This window comes from Dama dama, chromosome 9 (genome assembly GCF_033118175.1).
Source record: "Dama dama isolate Ldn47 chromosome 9, ASM3311817v1, whole genome shotgun sequence".
Lineage (NCBI taxonomy): Eukaryota > Metazoa > Chordata > Mammalia > Artiodactyla > Cervidae > Dama > Dama dama.
In genome coordinates, this window is record NC_083689.1 from 21,234,308 (window position 1) to 21,250,698 (window position 16,391).

At 47.4% G+C, this 16,391-nt stretch overlaps 1 protein-coding gene across 1 annotated transcript in view; it reads right to left on the bottom strand.

Moving 5' to 3' along the window:
• VAV1 (vav guanine nucleotide exchange factor 1) overlaps positions 1 to 16,391 on the bottom strand; it is a 65,007-nt gene that overhangs the window by 41,243 nt on the left and 7,373 nt on the right. The window lies entirely within an intron of this gene.

Below are 16,391 nucleotides of genomic sequence, written 5' to 3' on the forward strand. Positions count from 1 at the left end.
TCAGACACAACTTTGTGACTAAACAACAACAAAATGTAAAAAAAAAAAAACAAAGTTGGTTAATATCTAACACACCTAACAAACGAAGTATAAATTGTTTATGAAGTAAATTATAAAATTTTATGGAAAGGTATGAAGGAGCATCTAAATAACTAGAGTGAAATATGTACTAATTCTTATCTAGAAAAACTCAATATTTTAAAATTTTCAGCCTTCACCAAAACTGAGCTATAGATTCAAGGCAATTACTATTAAAATCCCAGAATGACTTTTCATTGAACATCTTTTGTGTGACCATCACTGAACTCCAGGGCTCTCTTTAAAACTTACAATCTTTAATCTCTGGAGCCAGGAGAGATCCTGGGATGGTAAGGTAGAGAACAGGATGGAGAATAAACTCCCACAGTGCCCCTAATCCAAAAGGATACAAGAAGGAAATTCTGTGGCGGTCCAGTGATTAGGACTCCACATTCTCACTGCCAAGGGCCCAGGCTCAATTCCTGCTTGGAGAACTAAGATCTCACAAAACTCGAGCTGTGGCCAAAAGAAGGATAAGAGAAGATTCTCCTATTTGCTGTTTGTCTTTGGGAAAATCACCTCCCCTCTCTGAACTTGTTTCCTCACCTATAAAACGGACCACCATAATGCCCACTGTGGCATGTTGTTGTACTTCAATAGAATAATCCATGTAAAGGGTTCAGCATGGTATGAGACCTCAATATCTGGAAATAATCATTATCATCCTTATCATCATCCTTGTTATCACCATAATGATTATCACATCATCAGTATTATGATTACCACCACCATAATCATCTTTATAATCATCACCATCAATGTCATCATCATCTTCATCATCATGACCAACGTCACCATTATAATCACGATTACCACCATCATCATCATTACCATCACTATCACCATCATCACCATTAACATCTTCTTCATCATGACCAGTGTCACCATTATAATCACGATTACCACCATCATCATCATTACCATCACCATCAACATTATCACCATTAACATCTTCTTCATCATGATCAGTGTCACCATCATAATCACTACTACCACCACCACCATCATCGCCATCAACATCTTCATCATCATGACCAGTGTCACCATCATAATCACCACTACCACCATCATCATCATTACCATCACTATCACCATCATCACCATTAACATCTTCTTCATCATGACCAACGTCACCATTGTAATCATCACTACCACCATCATCACCATTACCGTCACTACCACCATCATCACCATTAACATCTTCTTCATCATGATTAACGTCCCTATCATAATCACTACTACCACAACCACCATCATCTCCATCAACATGACCTACATCACCATTGTAATCATCACTACCACCATCATCATCATTACCATCACTATCACCATCATCACCGTTACCATCACTACCACCATCATCATCATTACCATCACTATCACCATCATCACCATTAACATCTTCATCATCATGATCAGTGTCACCATCATAATCATCACTACCACCACCATCAACATCGCCATCAATATGACCACCATCACCATCATCACATCAACATGGTCATCATGATCAGTGTCTCCATCATAATCACTATTACCACCACCATCAACATTGCCATCAATATGACCACCATCACCATCATCACATCAACATGGTCATCATGATCAGTGTCCCCATCATAATCACTATTACCACCACCATCATCATGTTCATCTCCATCATCATAACCATCAGCAGCAGCAATGTCACCACATAATCACCACCGTCACCACCACCACAATCACCAGCATCACCACCATCACTGTCACTGCCATCATCACCACCACCACCATCATCACTATGATTATATTCACCATCATCTTCTTAGCTCCAGCTGGAAAGCCCAAGAGCATTCACCGACCGACCCATCATTTCTCAGAACTGGAAAAGACCTCAGGTATCCACTAGTCTCCAACGTTCATCACCCAGAGGGAGGAAAAAAGTCCAGAGAGGAAGAACTTATTCAAGGTCACAAAGCAAGCTGGCTATCTCATAGCACCTCCCAGGCCTTAATTCTATTCCTGCTGCCTACCTGTGCAGAGGCCACTGGAAGTCCACGAGAATTCTTGCTTTCTCTTCTATAATAAGGAATTGCTGCTGGGAAGTTGACTGCCCAGCCAGAGACTACATTTGCATCCCCTTTTGCAAGTGGGTGTGGTCATATGACTAGTTCCAGCCAATGGAATGTGAGTATTCATTATATGCATCATTTTCAGGGCAATGTATTTAAGAAGTGGAATTGCATTCTGCAAACTTTCTTTTCTCTCATTGTCTACAGACAGAAATGAGACTTAGAGGGATAGCAAAGCCACAAATGAAAATAGTCTCTGAATCACGCCATCAGAAAAAAACCTCCCTCCTGGTACCAGGAGGAACATTGGACTACTAGGTGAACAGGAAATAAATTTCTATTGAATTAAGTCACTGAAAAGGCTTATTTGTTACAGCAGCTAGTGTTATCCTAATACAGTAGCCTTAAGGGCCAGAGCCAGCTGTGGTCTGAATGTTCCTCAGAGGCCCCATGACTGCCCACTCTAGCTCTTCTTGTAATTGTTCCACTAATGACACACATGGCAATAAACGAACAGCTGGAACCTGACCTAAGAGATCCTCTCACATCTGCTTAGTGGACTTCTGCTCATCCTTCAAGGCTCACCTCCAATATCTCTTCTTCCAGGAGGCCTCCCCCAGTTTCTTCACCCAAGCAGAATCCTCACCCTCATTCCCCTACCCTGGGATCCCTTAGTATGATGTCCCTCCCCACCCCTAAATGTTATGCATTGTATGTTTTACACCCTGTTCCTATTTTCCCTCTGCCTGAATGCCCCTTGTGATCATAACAAATAGTTCTCAGCTCCCACCATCTAGAGGGGCTTTCCAGGTAGTAGTAGTGGTAAAGAACCTGCCTGCCAATGCAGGAGATGCAAGAGACGCAGGTTCGATCCCTGAGTCAGGAAGATCCCCTAGAGCGGGGCATGGCAACCCACTCCAGTATTCTTGCCTGGAGAATCCCCATGGACAGAGGAGCCTGGCGGGCTATGGTCCATAGGGTCTCAAAGAGTCAGACACAGCTGAAGCAACTTAGCACACATGCACCTACAGCAACCTGAGTAAGAGCATCAGAACTCTCCAAGACAATACGCCTGAATGCAAACCCAAGTCCTCTCTGCAGCTCACCCACGCAACTTTCCACCATCACCTCCCTCCACTCAGCTCCTCCCCATCCTCCCCTCACCCACTTGGCCCTCTTCACTATTCCTAGAACAGTCAGCCCTAGGACCTTTGCACGGGTTACTCTCTTCCTAGAAGACTGTTCACCGCCCCCCCCCCCAATTAATTTGGTGCCTCCCTTCCTTGTTGCTTTCGGACCTTTGATGAAATGTCATTTCTCAGGGCGACCTTCCCAACCACTCGATTTAAACTTGTAGGGAATTCCCTGGTGGTCCAATGGTTAGGACTTGGCGCTTTCACTGCTCTGGGTCCCGATTTAATCCCTAGTTGGGGAACTAAGACCTCACAAGCTGAGAAGCATGGACAAAAATTAAAATAAAATCGTAACATACACATATTTCACTTTTGCAATTTTTTTAAAAATTGTATTTATTTATTTCTGGCTGCACTGGGTTTCTGTTGCTGCTCGTAGGCTTTCTCTAGTTGTGGCAAGTGAGGGCTAGACTCCAGTTGCAGTGTGCAGGCTTCCCATCACAGTAGCTTCTCCTGTTGCGCAGCACAGGCTCTAGGGCTCAAGAATTTCAGTAGTTGCAACTTTCAGGCTTAGTTGCACTGCAGCATGTGGGATCTTCCTGGACCTGGGATCAAACTTGTGTCCCCTGCATTGGCAGGCAGATTCTTAACCACTGGACCACCAGGGAAGTCCTCACGTATTTATTCATTTTGTGATTGTCTGTCTGTATTCCCCCATGCAAGCCCCCTCCCCAACCCTCTAGGACATCAGCACCACGGAGGCAGGATTCTCTGTGTATTTAGTTCACTAGCCTCAACAGCTAGTACAAGGCCCAGCGTACAGTCAGTGCTCAAAAAAATGTTGATGAAGGAATGGATCTCCATTTGACAGATGGGACAGCTGAGGCTCAGAAAGGAGATAGCCCCTTCCCAAGCCCACACAGGTAGAAGTGGGGAGCCAGATACCAGCTCTGCAGGTCCAGAGGAGGGGCTCCTCGCCCGACCTCTTCAAACCATACCAAGGTTGCCTCGTGTTTCAAGGTGCCGCAAGGTAGGTGGAACTACTTGGAAACCAGGGTGCAAAGGCACCTGGGAAATGTAGTTCCCTTTGATACAGAGCAAAACGAAGACGTGCAGGTAGGATCTGAGAGCAAGCAGGCTAATAGCCTTCATAGAGCCTGAGCCAGTGACTGCCTGTTTTAGTTATCTCAGCTCCAATTCTTTGGCCACCTGATGTGAAGAGCCGACTCACTGGAAAAGACCCTGATGCTGGGAAAGACCACTAAGCGGTTTGAGGGGCTCAGCTCAGCATGTGACAGGAAACCACACGTACCACTCTGCAGCCTGGCAGCCTTTGTGGGATGAGTCCAGACAGGACCTACAGCAGAACAGATGGCCCCGTCTGGCCTGAGGGAGGAAGTTCTCTGCTGACCTCAGGAAGATCAGCTGAGCCTTAAGCCTCCCCCCACCACCACCACCCAGTCATGTGACATCTCAAAAGGGGAAAGGGGGTATGACTCATCAGCCCTCTGGGCTGGAGTAGGGCCAGGTGAAGAAAGGGGCTCCCTTCGACAGCAGGAGTGACTGAGGTTAGACCACTAGAAGGACTTCCTGGTAGCCGGAAGTGTGGGCGAAGGTAGCAAAGGACAGGAGGCCCTTTGAATAAATGGAGAAGGGGCCTGGGAGACGTATTTCCTCCCTGCTGGGGTGGGGGGGCAACCCCCTCAGTTCCCCCTCCGCCCTCCATCAGAACCTCAGAGCTGGGCTGGCATCTCGCCCATATGCAAATCAGCACCCAGACACTTCCCCTTTGCTTGCAGGTCCCCCACCATCACAGCCCTGTACCAGGCAAAGAAAGCTGGAAAGGTCGCCCAGTTCACCGCCCTCTTTCGGGGAACTGGTGTGCAGCGATAGAGGTCCCGTGGGGTGCCGGAGATGGGGGCGACGGGATGTAGGGGACATGGAGCAGGAGAGTCAGAAGCCAGAGCCGAGCCCACAAACAAGCAGAAACCAGCTCCTCCACCCCCACCCCAGCCCCAGGGAGCCGACCGGAAACAGGAAATGCCTGTTAACCAGGGCTTGCTGGGGGAGACCGAGAAAGGGAGGCCCCGCAGCATTCAGCCCTTGCAGCCCCTTAATCTTGAGCTCGCAAGACTTCTTCCTGCAGACCAGAGAGGGTGGGCGTGCTGTGCATCCTTTTCGAAGCCTGCAAGCAGAGGTGCTGAGTATAAACGCCTCTTCCTGGCATTCAAAACCCTCCCTACTCCAGCCCATCTCTCTCCCCATCCCCTCCCCACCCACTCTAGCAGGCACTCAGCATCTCACTACCCATACAGGGGATCAGACAAACAGGGTTTGACTCTCAGCCAAGCCAACTGCAACCTGAAGGGCCTTGGATGGGTCACTGCACTTCCCCGGTACCTCTGTTTCCTCATCGTCACCATGGAAATAAAAATACCAGTGGAATCTCCACTCTATCCCCTACCCAACAGTCAGGGCCACACTTTCATTCAGCAAGCATGTGTTGAATGCCTACTGTATGCCAAATCCTGGGTCTGGGCAGTGGCTAAGACGGACAGAACCTTGTTCCTACAGAGCTTACAGTCTAGTAGCGAGGCAGACACCAAGCAGTTGTCATTGTTTAGCCGCTCAGTCGTGTCCGACTCTTTGCGACCCTGTGGACTGTAGCCCACCAGGCTCCTCTGTCCATGGGATTTCCCAGGCAAGAATATTGGAGTGGATTGCTACTCCCTTCTCCAGGGGATCTTCCCTGACTCAGGGATCGAATCCTCATCTCCTGTGGCTCCCATGTTGGCAGGCAGATTCTTTAGCACTGCACCACCTGGGAAGCCCCACTACTTGTGTAAAAAGTATTATAAACCTATTACAGTACGGCATTATATAACAAATTGTGTTAGTTTTGGGTATCTGGTCTAACTTTGTTGGACTCATGAAAAAATTAGACTTACAGGGAATGGAGCTTGTTCGTACATAGGGGACTTACTATAAATATTATTTTAGAGTGTGAGGTGGGGGCAAAGTGTTCCAGGTAAAGGGAATAGCATGAAAGGAATCTCTGATCATTCAGCCACTCATTCACTGATTAGGGAAATATTTATTGAGCAACTATTATGTTCCAAACACTGGTTTAAATGCCACGGATACAGTTGTGAAAAAAAAAAAAAGATTTACATCCCTGCCTCCATGAAGCTGACATTCTGGCAGGAGACTGACAACAAATGTGTTACGTGAGTGTGTATATAGCTTGTGTGTGTGTGTGTGTGTATGTGTACGTGCACGCTCAGTCATGTCTTGCTCTCTGCAACCCCATGGACTGTAGCCCGCCAGGCTCCTCTGTCCATGGGGATTCTCTGGGCAAGAATGCTAGAGTGGGTTGCCACTCCCTTCTCCAGGGGATCTTCCCGACCGAGGGATGGAACCCATGTCTCTTGTGTCTCCAGCATTGGCAGGCGGGTTCTTTACCACTGCATGACCTGGGGAGTTCATATAGCTTATCAGCAGGTGGTAAATATTAAGCGAGAAAAGTGAGTAGGATAACGGTTTAGGGCATGCCAGGAAGGGATGCCATTCTAAATGAAGGGGCCAGAGAAGGCTCCACTGAGAGAGTGACATTTGAATAAAGACTTGTAGGAGGACTTCCCTAGTGGTCCAGTGTTTAAGAATTACACTTGCCAATGTAGGGGACATGGATTTGATCCCTGGTCCGGGAGAATCCCACATGCCTCGGGGCAGCCACAACTACTGAGCCTGCGTGCCTAGAGCCCATGCTCTGCAACTAGAGAAGCCACCGCAGTGAGAAACCCACACACCACAATGAAGAGGAGCCCCTGCCTGCTGCAACTAGAGAAAGCCAGCGCACAGCAACAAAGACCCAGAGCAGCCAAAAATAATAAGAAGAATTTTTTAAATTTAAAAAAAAAGATGTGAAGGAGGGAATAATCTGGTTAGGTGTCTGGAAGAAAACCCTTCCAGGCAAGAGGGAACAGCCAGTGCAAAGACCCTGAGACTGGACCCTGCCTGGGGCTTTGAAGGAAGAGGTTGGAGACCAGTGTGGGTGGAGCAGAGTGAGAAAGGGGGAGTGGGAGGGAGTGAGCCACGGATGGTATCCGATGCTGATTTACCAAAACTGGGGCCATGTGAGGCAAATGGGGCAAGTGTTGCCATGGCAGCATCCCACCATCCTGCCGTTATCTCCCAGAGTCCCTGTGAGGGAAGTACACATGATTTTTTTTAACATTTTAAAAAGATTTTTTTGATATGGACCATTTTTAAGTCTTTATTGAATCTGTTACAACAGTGCTTCTATTTTATGTCTTGGTTTCTCGGCCATGAGGCATGTGGGATCTTAGTTCCCCGACCAGGGATCAAACCCACACCCCTTGCATTGGAAGGTGAAGCCTTAACCACTGGACCACCAGGGAAGTCCCAAGTACAAATAATCAATGTCTTTTGAAACATTTTCTCCAACTCTCTCCTGGTATCACAGCTAAGATTTGAAGGCAACAGCTCTACATCTCTTGGGATACTCAGATGCTGCAAACATCTGGGGGTCACTCTGGGTCCCCCAAGCAAATAAGCACAAGACAGCCAGGCCCAGGGAGAAGTTCTGGAAACCCCATCCTTTGAGGAGTCATGAAAGCACTGTGGGTGTTCTTCCTTGATGAGAGGGAACTTGGAGGAAGCTGAAGAAGTAATCATAGAGGCAGATCTCTGATGGGTTATCTGAAGGAAGACGATTAAGCTGGGGGTAGGTGATAAGGAGAGTCCTAAGAAATGAGATCTGGGTTTGATCTAAGAGTGAACAAGAGTCCAAAAGCAGCAGAGCCATTAAAGCTTAGAAGGGCCCTGCCACTGGAAAGAAAAGGATTGCTTATCATTGATTCTCAGGCAAAGAGCAAGAGGAGGAGCTCTCTTTAACTAAGACACTTCGTTGCTGTCCATTCACTAAGTCATTTCTCTTTTGTGACCCCCCCCCCCATGACTTCCCTGGTGATTCAGACGGTAAAGCGTCTGCCTACAATGCAGGAGACCCGGGTTCAACCCCTGGGTTGGGAAGATCTCCTGGAGAAGGAAATGGCAACCCACTCCAGTATTCTTGCCTGGAAAATCCCATGGACGGAGGAGCCTGGTAGGCTACAGTGCATGGGGTTGCAAAGAGTTAACTGAGCGACTTCACTTTCACTTTCATGGACTGTAGTAAACCAGGCTCCTCTGCCCTCCACTATCTTCCAGAGTTTGCTCAAGTTCATGTCCATTGAGTTGGCGATGTTATCTAACAATCTTGTCCTCTGCCACCCCTTTCTCCTTTTGCCTTCAACCTTCCCCAGCATCAGGGTCTTTTCCAGTGAGTCAGCTCTTTTGCATCAGGTGGCCAAAGGTTTGGAGCTGAGATAACACTCTGAGCTCAAAGAGGCAGTCACTTGCTCAGGGTCTATGTGGGTTATTAGCCTGCTTGCTCTCAGATCCTACCTGTCCTTCCTTGACTTGGCTCTGTATCAAAGGGAACTGCATTTCCCAGGTGTCTTTGCACCCTTCCTTCCAGGTAGTTCTAGCCAATGGGAGGCCCAGGCAGGAGACCAGAGCGTGGGAGGAAGAGAGAAGCCAGGGTATTTCTCCTTCTCTTGTTCTGCCTCTCCAGCAGCAAATATACCTCCTCCATGGTCTCAGCTCCCTGAAGGGAGCTTTAGCCTGAAGGTCTAGCTCCTGTTAAATGGTTCTGACCCCAGGGTCCTGGTCCTACTGCCTCCTCCTATTTTTTCTTCAGTCTATGACTACTGTCTGGGTTACCTTAGTAGCGGGCATCCCTGGCGGTTCAGACAGTAAAAGAAGCTGCCTGTAATGCAGGAAACCTGGGTTGGGAAGATCCCCTGGAGAAAGGAACGTCTACCTACTCCAGTATTCTTGCCTGGAGAATCCCATGGAAAGAGGAGCCGGGCGGGCTACAGTCCATGGGGTCGCAAGAGTCGGACAAGACTCAGCGAAATTATTAATAACTGTGCTTTCCAAAGATGGCAACAAAAATACCACCATCCAGCATGCTCTTCTGCAGTGTGACTTGTCAAATCCCCCTCAAGAGGCGGAGTTTGTGTCCCCACCCCCTTGAATCTAGGCTGGTCTCAGCTACTTGCTTATCACTGAGAAAACAGCCAAGTGGCACCATAGGATTCCTAGTTAGGTCAGAAGAAACCTTCCAGCTTCTGCCTTGGTTTCTAAGAAACACTTCTGTCTCTCCACACTCCTTCTTGAGAGCCCAGTCACCATGTTGTGAGGAAACCCAAGTCACATGGATAGACCACATGTCAGTTTTCCAGGCAAGAGCTCCAGCGGAGCAGAGCTTCAAGTCGTCCTAGCCGAGGCACTCCCACAAGAGAGTGAAGAAAGTTCCAGGTGCTTCCAGACCCCAAATGTTCAAGGTTTCTCCTCACAGAGCTGACAGACCATCATCACCACGCCCCGCCTGAACTGCAGACTCACTAAATCTGTGAGAAGGATAACATAGTTATTGACATACATCACTTAGTTTGGGCTGGTCTGTTTCACAGCAACAGATAACCGAAACACGGAGGTACCTAAGTCATAAGTACTGAGAACAACACTTGCAAGTAAGTAAGTGCTCAGTTAGTGAGACCTGTTTCTGTTGTTATTCATTATACTTTCTGAATCTATTCCCATCCACTTCATTAAAATTATTGTTTTCAAAGTACCAAAACCTAGGGAGTTCCCTGGTGGTCCAGCGGTTAGGATTCTGCGCTCTCACTGCTAGTGGCCTGGGTTCAACCCTTGGTCAGGGAACTAAGATCCCACAAGCCACATGGTGCTGCCAAAATAAATCATTAATTAATTAATTTACAACAGGGTTTCAGTTTCCAAGGAGGATACAGGTTCTCCTGGAAAGAGGAATTTATGACTACCAGTCATTCACACTTTAGTGAGAATTAACAAACTATCAAAGTGACAGGTGATGGAGATTTACCAAAAAAAAAAAAAAAAAAATTCCAAGTACCAAGACCTGGATGTAAATACACTTTCCTCTTTAGGTCTCTTGACATTACATCCTTCTGGCCACTTGACACTACAACCTTATAAGGTAGGTACTATTCTTACGCCCAATTCAAAGGGGGGAAACCAAGTCACAGAGAGGTTCAGCAACTCATCCAAGATCGCAAAGTCAGGATTGGCACCCAGACACCCAGGCAACCAGAGTCCATGACCCTCAAACAGGGTTTCTAGGTGTTAGCACGACAATAATTGGGCAGCTATCTTGGGCATTCTTGCTGTGGATCAGTTGCTAAGTTGAGTCCGATTCTTTGTGACCCCATGGATTGCAGCACACTAGGCTTCCCTGTCCTTCACTATCTCCCGGAGTCTCCTCAAATTCATGTCCACTGAGTCAGTGATGCTATCTAACCATCTCATCCTCTGCCACCCCCTTCTGCTTTTGCCCTCAATCTTTTCCAGCATCAGTGTCTTTCCCAGTGAGGCTGCTCTTCACATCAGGTGGCCAAAGTTTTGGAGCTTCAGCTTCAGCATCAGTCCTTCCAATGACTATTCAGAGTTGATTTCCTTTAGGATTGACTGATTTGATCTCCTTGCAATCCAAGGGCCTCTCAAGAGTCTTCTCCAAAAAAAAAAAGAGTCTTCTCCAGCACCACAATTCAACAGCATCAATTCTTCAGCACTCAGCCTTCTTTATGGTCCAGCTCTCACGTCCGTACATGACCACTAGAAAAACTATAGTTTTGACTATACAGACCTGTGCCTTGGGCACAAGAAGACAAATAGCTACACCTCTGTTCTCTACCCCTCAGCACAGAACCACACCACTCCCTCCAGTAGTGACAGCCCAAAACATCTCCGGGCATTGCGACATGTCCTCTGGTAGGACAGAGCTGCTTCACCCTACCCCCAGTTAAGAACAACTGCTCTGTGACCCAGGTTCAACCCCTAGTCAGGATTGAAAAAAAAAAAGGAACCACTGCACTAACCAGCACGCTGGGCTGCCTCCCATCTCCAAGGTCAGATGACCCAATCAGAACTCTCCAAAAGCTATATCTCCACCAGCCTTCCCATCTCAGCAAATGATACCCCCATTTGTGTGGGTCCCTAAGCTACAAACTTTGCCTGACATCATCTGGCTTCCTCCTTTCATTTATTTCCAGCCCTCCTCCATCCAATCTGTCAGCAAGTCTGATTAGCCCAACCCATCAAAATGGGAGGCAGATGCATTGTCCCCAGCTCCTTGTCCAAGCCCCCATCACTTCTCCCTGGAACCCCTCCATCAACTTCCTCCTCCCAGGTTCCTTTGCTGCCACCTCTGTTGCCTTTAGAGTCTGGTCACCATAGAGCAGCTTAAAACCCTCCAAAGATTTCCGATCCCATTTAAATTCCATACACAGTCCCAAAGCATTTTCCAGTGAAGTGCCTTCCTCCCAAACATCATTTCCCTCCACTCCCCCTTCACTGGCTCACCTTCTTCAGTCAGCAGAGTCTTCACTCTCATCTGCCTGCCACAGGGCCATTGCACAGGCTTTCTCCTCCCTGCCCCATGCTTCCTAGAACTGGCTCCTCATTCTTCACCTCTCAGCTTTCCTTGACCACCCTGTTCTGTTTGCTCTTCAGCATCCCGAACGTCGATTTATTCCATCTGCAACACTTACCACTGTGTTTTATTGATTTGCAGGGGGTTGAAAGGAAGCCCCCAGATACATCCACATCAGGTCCCTGGCACCAGTGAATGTGATGTTATTTGGAAAAGATGGCCCGGGACGGGGAAGGAGGTGGTGGGGTAGTGGTCTTCCCCAATTGCTCAGTGGCAAAGAATCAGCGTGCCAGTGCAGGAGACACAAGTTTGAGCCCTGACCTGGGAAGATCCCACATGCCACGAAGCAATTAAGCCCGTGCCGCACAACTACTTAGCCTGTGCTCTAGAGCCTGGAAGCCGCAACTACTGAGCCCACATGCTTCAACTACTGAAGCCCATGCACCCTAGAGCCCGTGCTCCACAACAAGAGAAGCCATTGCAACGAGGAGACCATGTACCACAACTAGAGAGTAGTCTCTGCTCGCCACAACTAGAGAAAAGCCTGCGCAGCAACAAAGATCCAGCATAGCCAAAATAAATTAATTAATTTAAAAAAAAAGACCCTGTGCTTCCAATGCAGAGGGTGTGGACTCGATTTTTCTAATAGTGACTTTGCAAAACATCATAAAGGATATCAAGGTGAGGAGATTATTCCAGATTATGAGGTGCAGACAGACAGACATAAAGGACACAGTCACTGTGAAGATGGAGGCAGAGGCTGGACTAACACAGCCCCAGGCCAAGGAATGCCTGGAGCCAGTCAAAGCTGGAAGATAGATGCAAATAAGGGATTCTCCCCTATAGCCTGGAGTTGGAGCAAGATGCTGCTGACGCCTTGATTTCCAACCACTGCCCTCCCGAACTCTGAGACAATATAGCTGTTGTTTCAAGCCACCCGGTTTTTGTGACTTTGTTACAGCGGCCACAGAAAACAGAACACAGACATCCTTCTCTCCCATGAGGCCAGGAACTCAAGAGAGCAGAGAGGAAATCTGTGGTGTTTTTTCCCATCACCCCAGTCATCAGTACAGTGCTGCTTGCCTGATAATAAAATAAAGGAATATCTAACTTGAAGAAGCTCTTAATCTCATCTTCACCCCAGCCAGTAATTAATTGTTCATTTCTCTTTAGATTCTGCGCCACCCACCTCCCCCTACTCACCTCCCTCCCCCACCCACCTCCCACCTCTCCGACACAGGAAGCTCACTCCCTCTGAAACAGTGGTTCTCCCAGGGGCAATTCTGCCCCCCAGGGTATATTTTGCAATGCCCAGGGACATTTTGTTGATCCCACCCTAGGGGGGAAGAGTGGGTGAAGGTCAGGGATGCTACCCAACTTCCCACAATGCACAGGCAGCTCCCAGGACAGAGAATGAAACACCGATTTCAGCATTACTGATACTGAGAAACTCTGGACTCAGTTTAGCACTTGATACCAAGATAAACATTGATGGAATGACTGCCTCTTGACTTCTCCCTGCTTTTCTGGTAACCATCCCTCAATTTCCCCGGGATGAAACAGCCCGTCCCCCAGTCTAGTTCCTTTGGGTAGACTTGACTCCCTTGCCAATGCCAGGAATGGGCGTGTGATCTGGCCTGATCAATCAGGCCATGGATTCTCCCAGCAATGGGTTCAGGATTGGACATGTTACCCCCTCCCCCAAATGATCACGTCCAGTGAAAGAGGGTCTAGGGTTGAGGGGCCATTAAATAGACTCTCTTATTTTCCACTGGACTCAGAATTGTGGGAATAAAAATTTGGAACATCTGGACACTCGTATCTACCTCCATGAGGGCAAAGAATGACTAAGATGGAGGAAAACACTTCAAAGAAAACAGAGTTAAGAGATGGAGGGCAATGGGTAGAGACAGGAGGGTTCCTGAGATATTGTAGAGGCCCTGGATCCAGCTGGACCTAAAGGCCTCTCTCCCAAGTTTTTCAGTTATGTGAGGTAATAAATATTATTTTTGACTAAGCCAGTTTCAGTTGGTTTTCTGTCACAAGATCTAAGACTCTTGCTCGAAACTTCTGCAGATTAAGCTCAGAATTTCCTCAAACCTTAAACTTCTCCAACTGAACATCCCTTATTTCTTAAAGAACACTGTTCCCCCAAGGGCCCTGACTTTCACGTTCCTCTTAAAGTCCAGGTCTCAGAACACCATCCTTGATATCAAAGGAGGACAGTCCATCTCTGCAAGGTAGTCAGATCGTTAGAACGTAATATAGTGAGACTGTTAGAAACCCAAATATGCCCATCCAACATACCCTCAGGTCCTGCCCACTTCCTGGCACCATTAGTTTTAGGAAGGGAGAAACAGAACTCCTTTCGGCCCCTGAAAATATACCCTGACTTCCCACAGTCAGTTGGCATGTCACCTCCTCCAGGAAGCCTACCCTGATTATTTCTGGGACTTCCCTTCTCTCTGCTCCCACAATGCCCTGAGTGCCACCCACCCATCACTGAGTGTGTTACTGTCATAACTGCCTACTTCCTCATCTGTTTCCATGAGCTGCAATATGGTCTGTGTCTCATTCATTGTGGGACTCTCCATCACCCAGTGAGTAGAACTAGTACAAAGAAATGTCTCTGAGGTGGGTGGCAGTCTCATCATCATTATTATTTTTGCTATTATTGCTCTTATCATCAGCTTCATTTGCCCCATCTTACGGACGAGAAAAGCAAGCATGAGAAAGCCGAGGCAACTGCTTGAGGTCATGTAGCCTGGAACTAGTAAAGGCAGGATGATCTCAGGTAATTCATTCTCAATCACCGGTTACCAAATACCACTAACTAGTCATAAGCACTCAACAAATACCTACTAAATCAGAGATGGATCAGCAAACTCTGTAAAGAGGCAGACAGTAATTTGGGGTTTTTTTGGCTTTGCAGGTCATAGAGTCTTTGTCGTAGGTCTCAGAGACAGAGCAGCCACAAACAATGTGACGACAAGTGGGCAAGACTTTGTATCAGTTAAACTCTGCTTACAAAAAGAGGCAGATCTCTGACGGTTTACAGGGTGTGGACCCCTGTACTGAATGACTGAATGAATGAATATCTGATCAATGTTTTACTGAGTGGGGCTTCCCCGGTGGCTCAGTGGTAAAGAATCTGCCTGCCAATGGGGGAGATGAGAATTCTATCCCTGGATCAGGAAGATCCCCTGGAGAAGGAAATGGCAACCCACTCCAGTATTCTTTGCCTGGGAAATCCCATGGACAGAGGAGCCTGGCAGGTTATATAGTTCATGGGGTCATAAATCAGTCGGACACGACTCAGCAACTAAACACCAACAACAATTTTATTAAGCACCTACTATGCTTTGAGTGCTGTCCTAGGAACTGAGGACACAATTGTGAACCAAGCAGACAAAAAGCTTTCCCCTTATATTCCAATGGGGGAAGCAGATAATAATCAAATAAGCTAAAAACTATAAGTCTGGGGCTTCCCTGGTGATCCAATGGTTAAGAATCTGCCTTCTAACACAGGGGTCACAAGTGTGATCCCTCGTCCAGGAAGATCCTACATGCCGCAGGGCAACTAATCCCCTGCCCCACAACTACTGAGCCCACGGTGCCCTGGGTTAGCCCATGTACCACAACGCATGCCACAACTAAGACTCAACACAGCCAAATAAGTAAATAATATTTTTAAGTTAAAAAAAAAAAATCAATGGTAAGTCAGCAAGTGCTAAGTACTACTTTGTTGTTCTTTAGTCACTAAGTCATGTCCAACTCTTTTGTAACCACAAGGACTATAGCCTGCCAAGCTCCTCTGTCCATAGGATTTTCCAGGCAAGAATACTGGAGTGGGTTGCCACTTCCTCCTCCAGGGGATTTTCCTAACCCAGGGATCGAGCTTGCATCTCCTGCATTGGCAGGCAGATTCTTTTACCATTGAGCCACTTGGGAAGACCCACTAAGTATTACAGAGGAAAATTTAAAAAGGGAAGAGAATGGAAGGTGTTGGGGGTGGGGAGTGGTGGCAGACAGGACAAGGGATGCAACTTCATATAAAGAAACCAGCAGAAATCTCTCTGATAAGAAACCTTCACAATAAAAATAAATGAAAAAAAAAAGTTAAAAAAAAAAAGAAACCTTCAGGAGATAAGAGAACAACCAGGGTATAGATCTGAGGGGAAGAGTGATTTGTGGAGAAAGACAGCAAGTGCAAAGGCCCTGGGGCTGAATTGTACCTGGTGAGTTCTAAGAACAGTGAGGGGGCCCATGTGGCTGCAGGCTGTAGGGTGAGGGAGGAGATAAGAGCTGAGAGGCGGGCAGAGACCAAACGCATAGGCTCTTATGGATCATGCTGATGATTTTGCCTTTTGCTCCAAGGGGATCTATGCATGGAAGGGCTAGCGGTTCCCAGCATCCGCCATGAAGTCCTGAAGGGTGACGTTTCCCGGTAATAGGCCCAGAGAGGAAGTCAGTGAACAGAACAGAATGGAATGGGAAAGAAGGCATGGCACCAAATACTGACTCTCTCAGGCGTCCATCCTCACCAGCCCTAATGGGCATGTTTAGATGAGGTCTTCCACCCACTTCCAA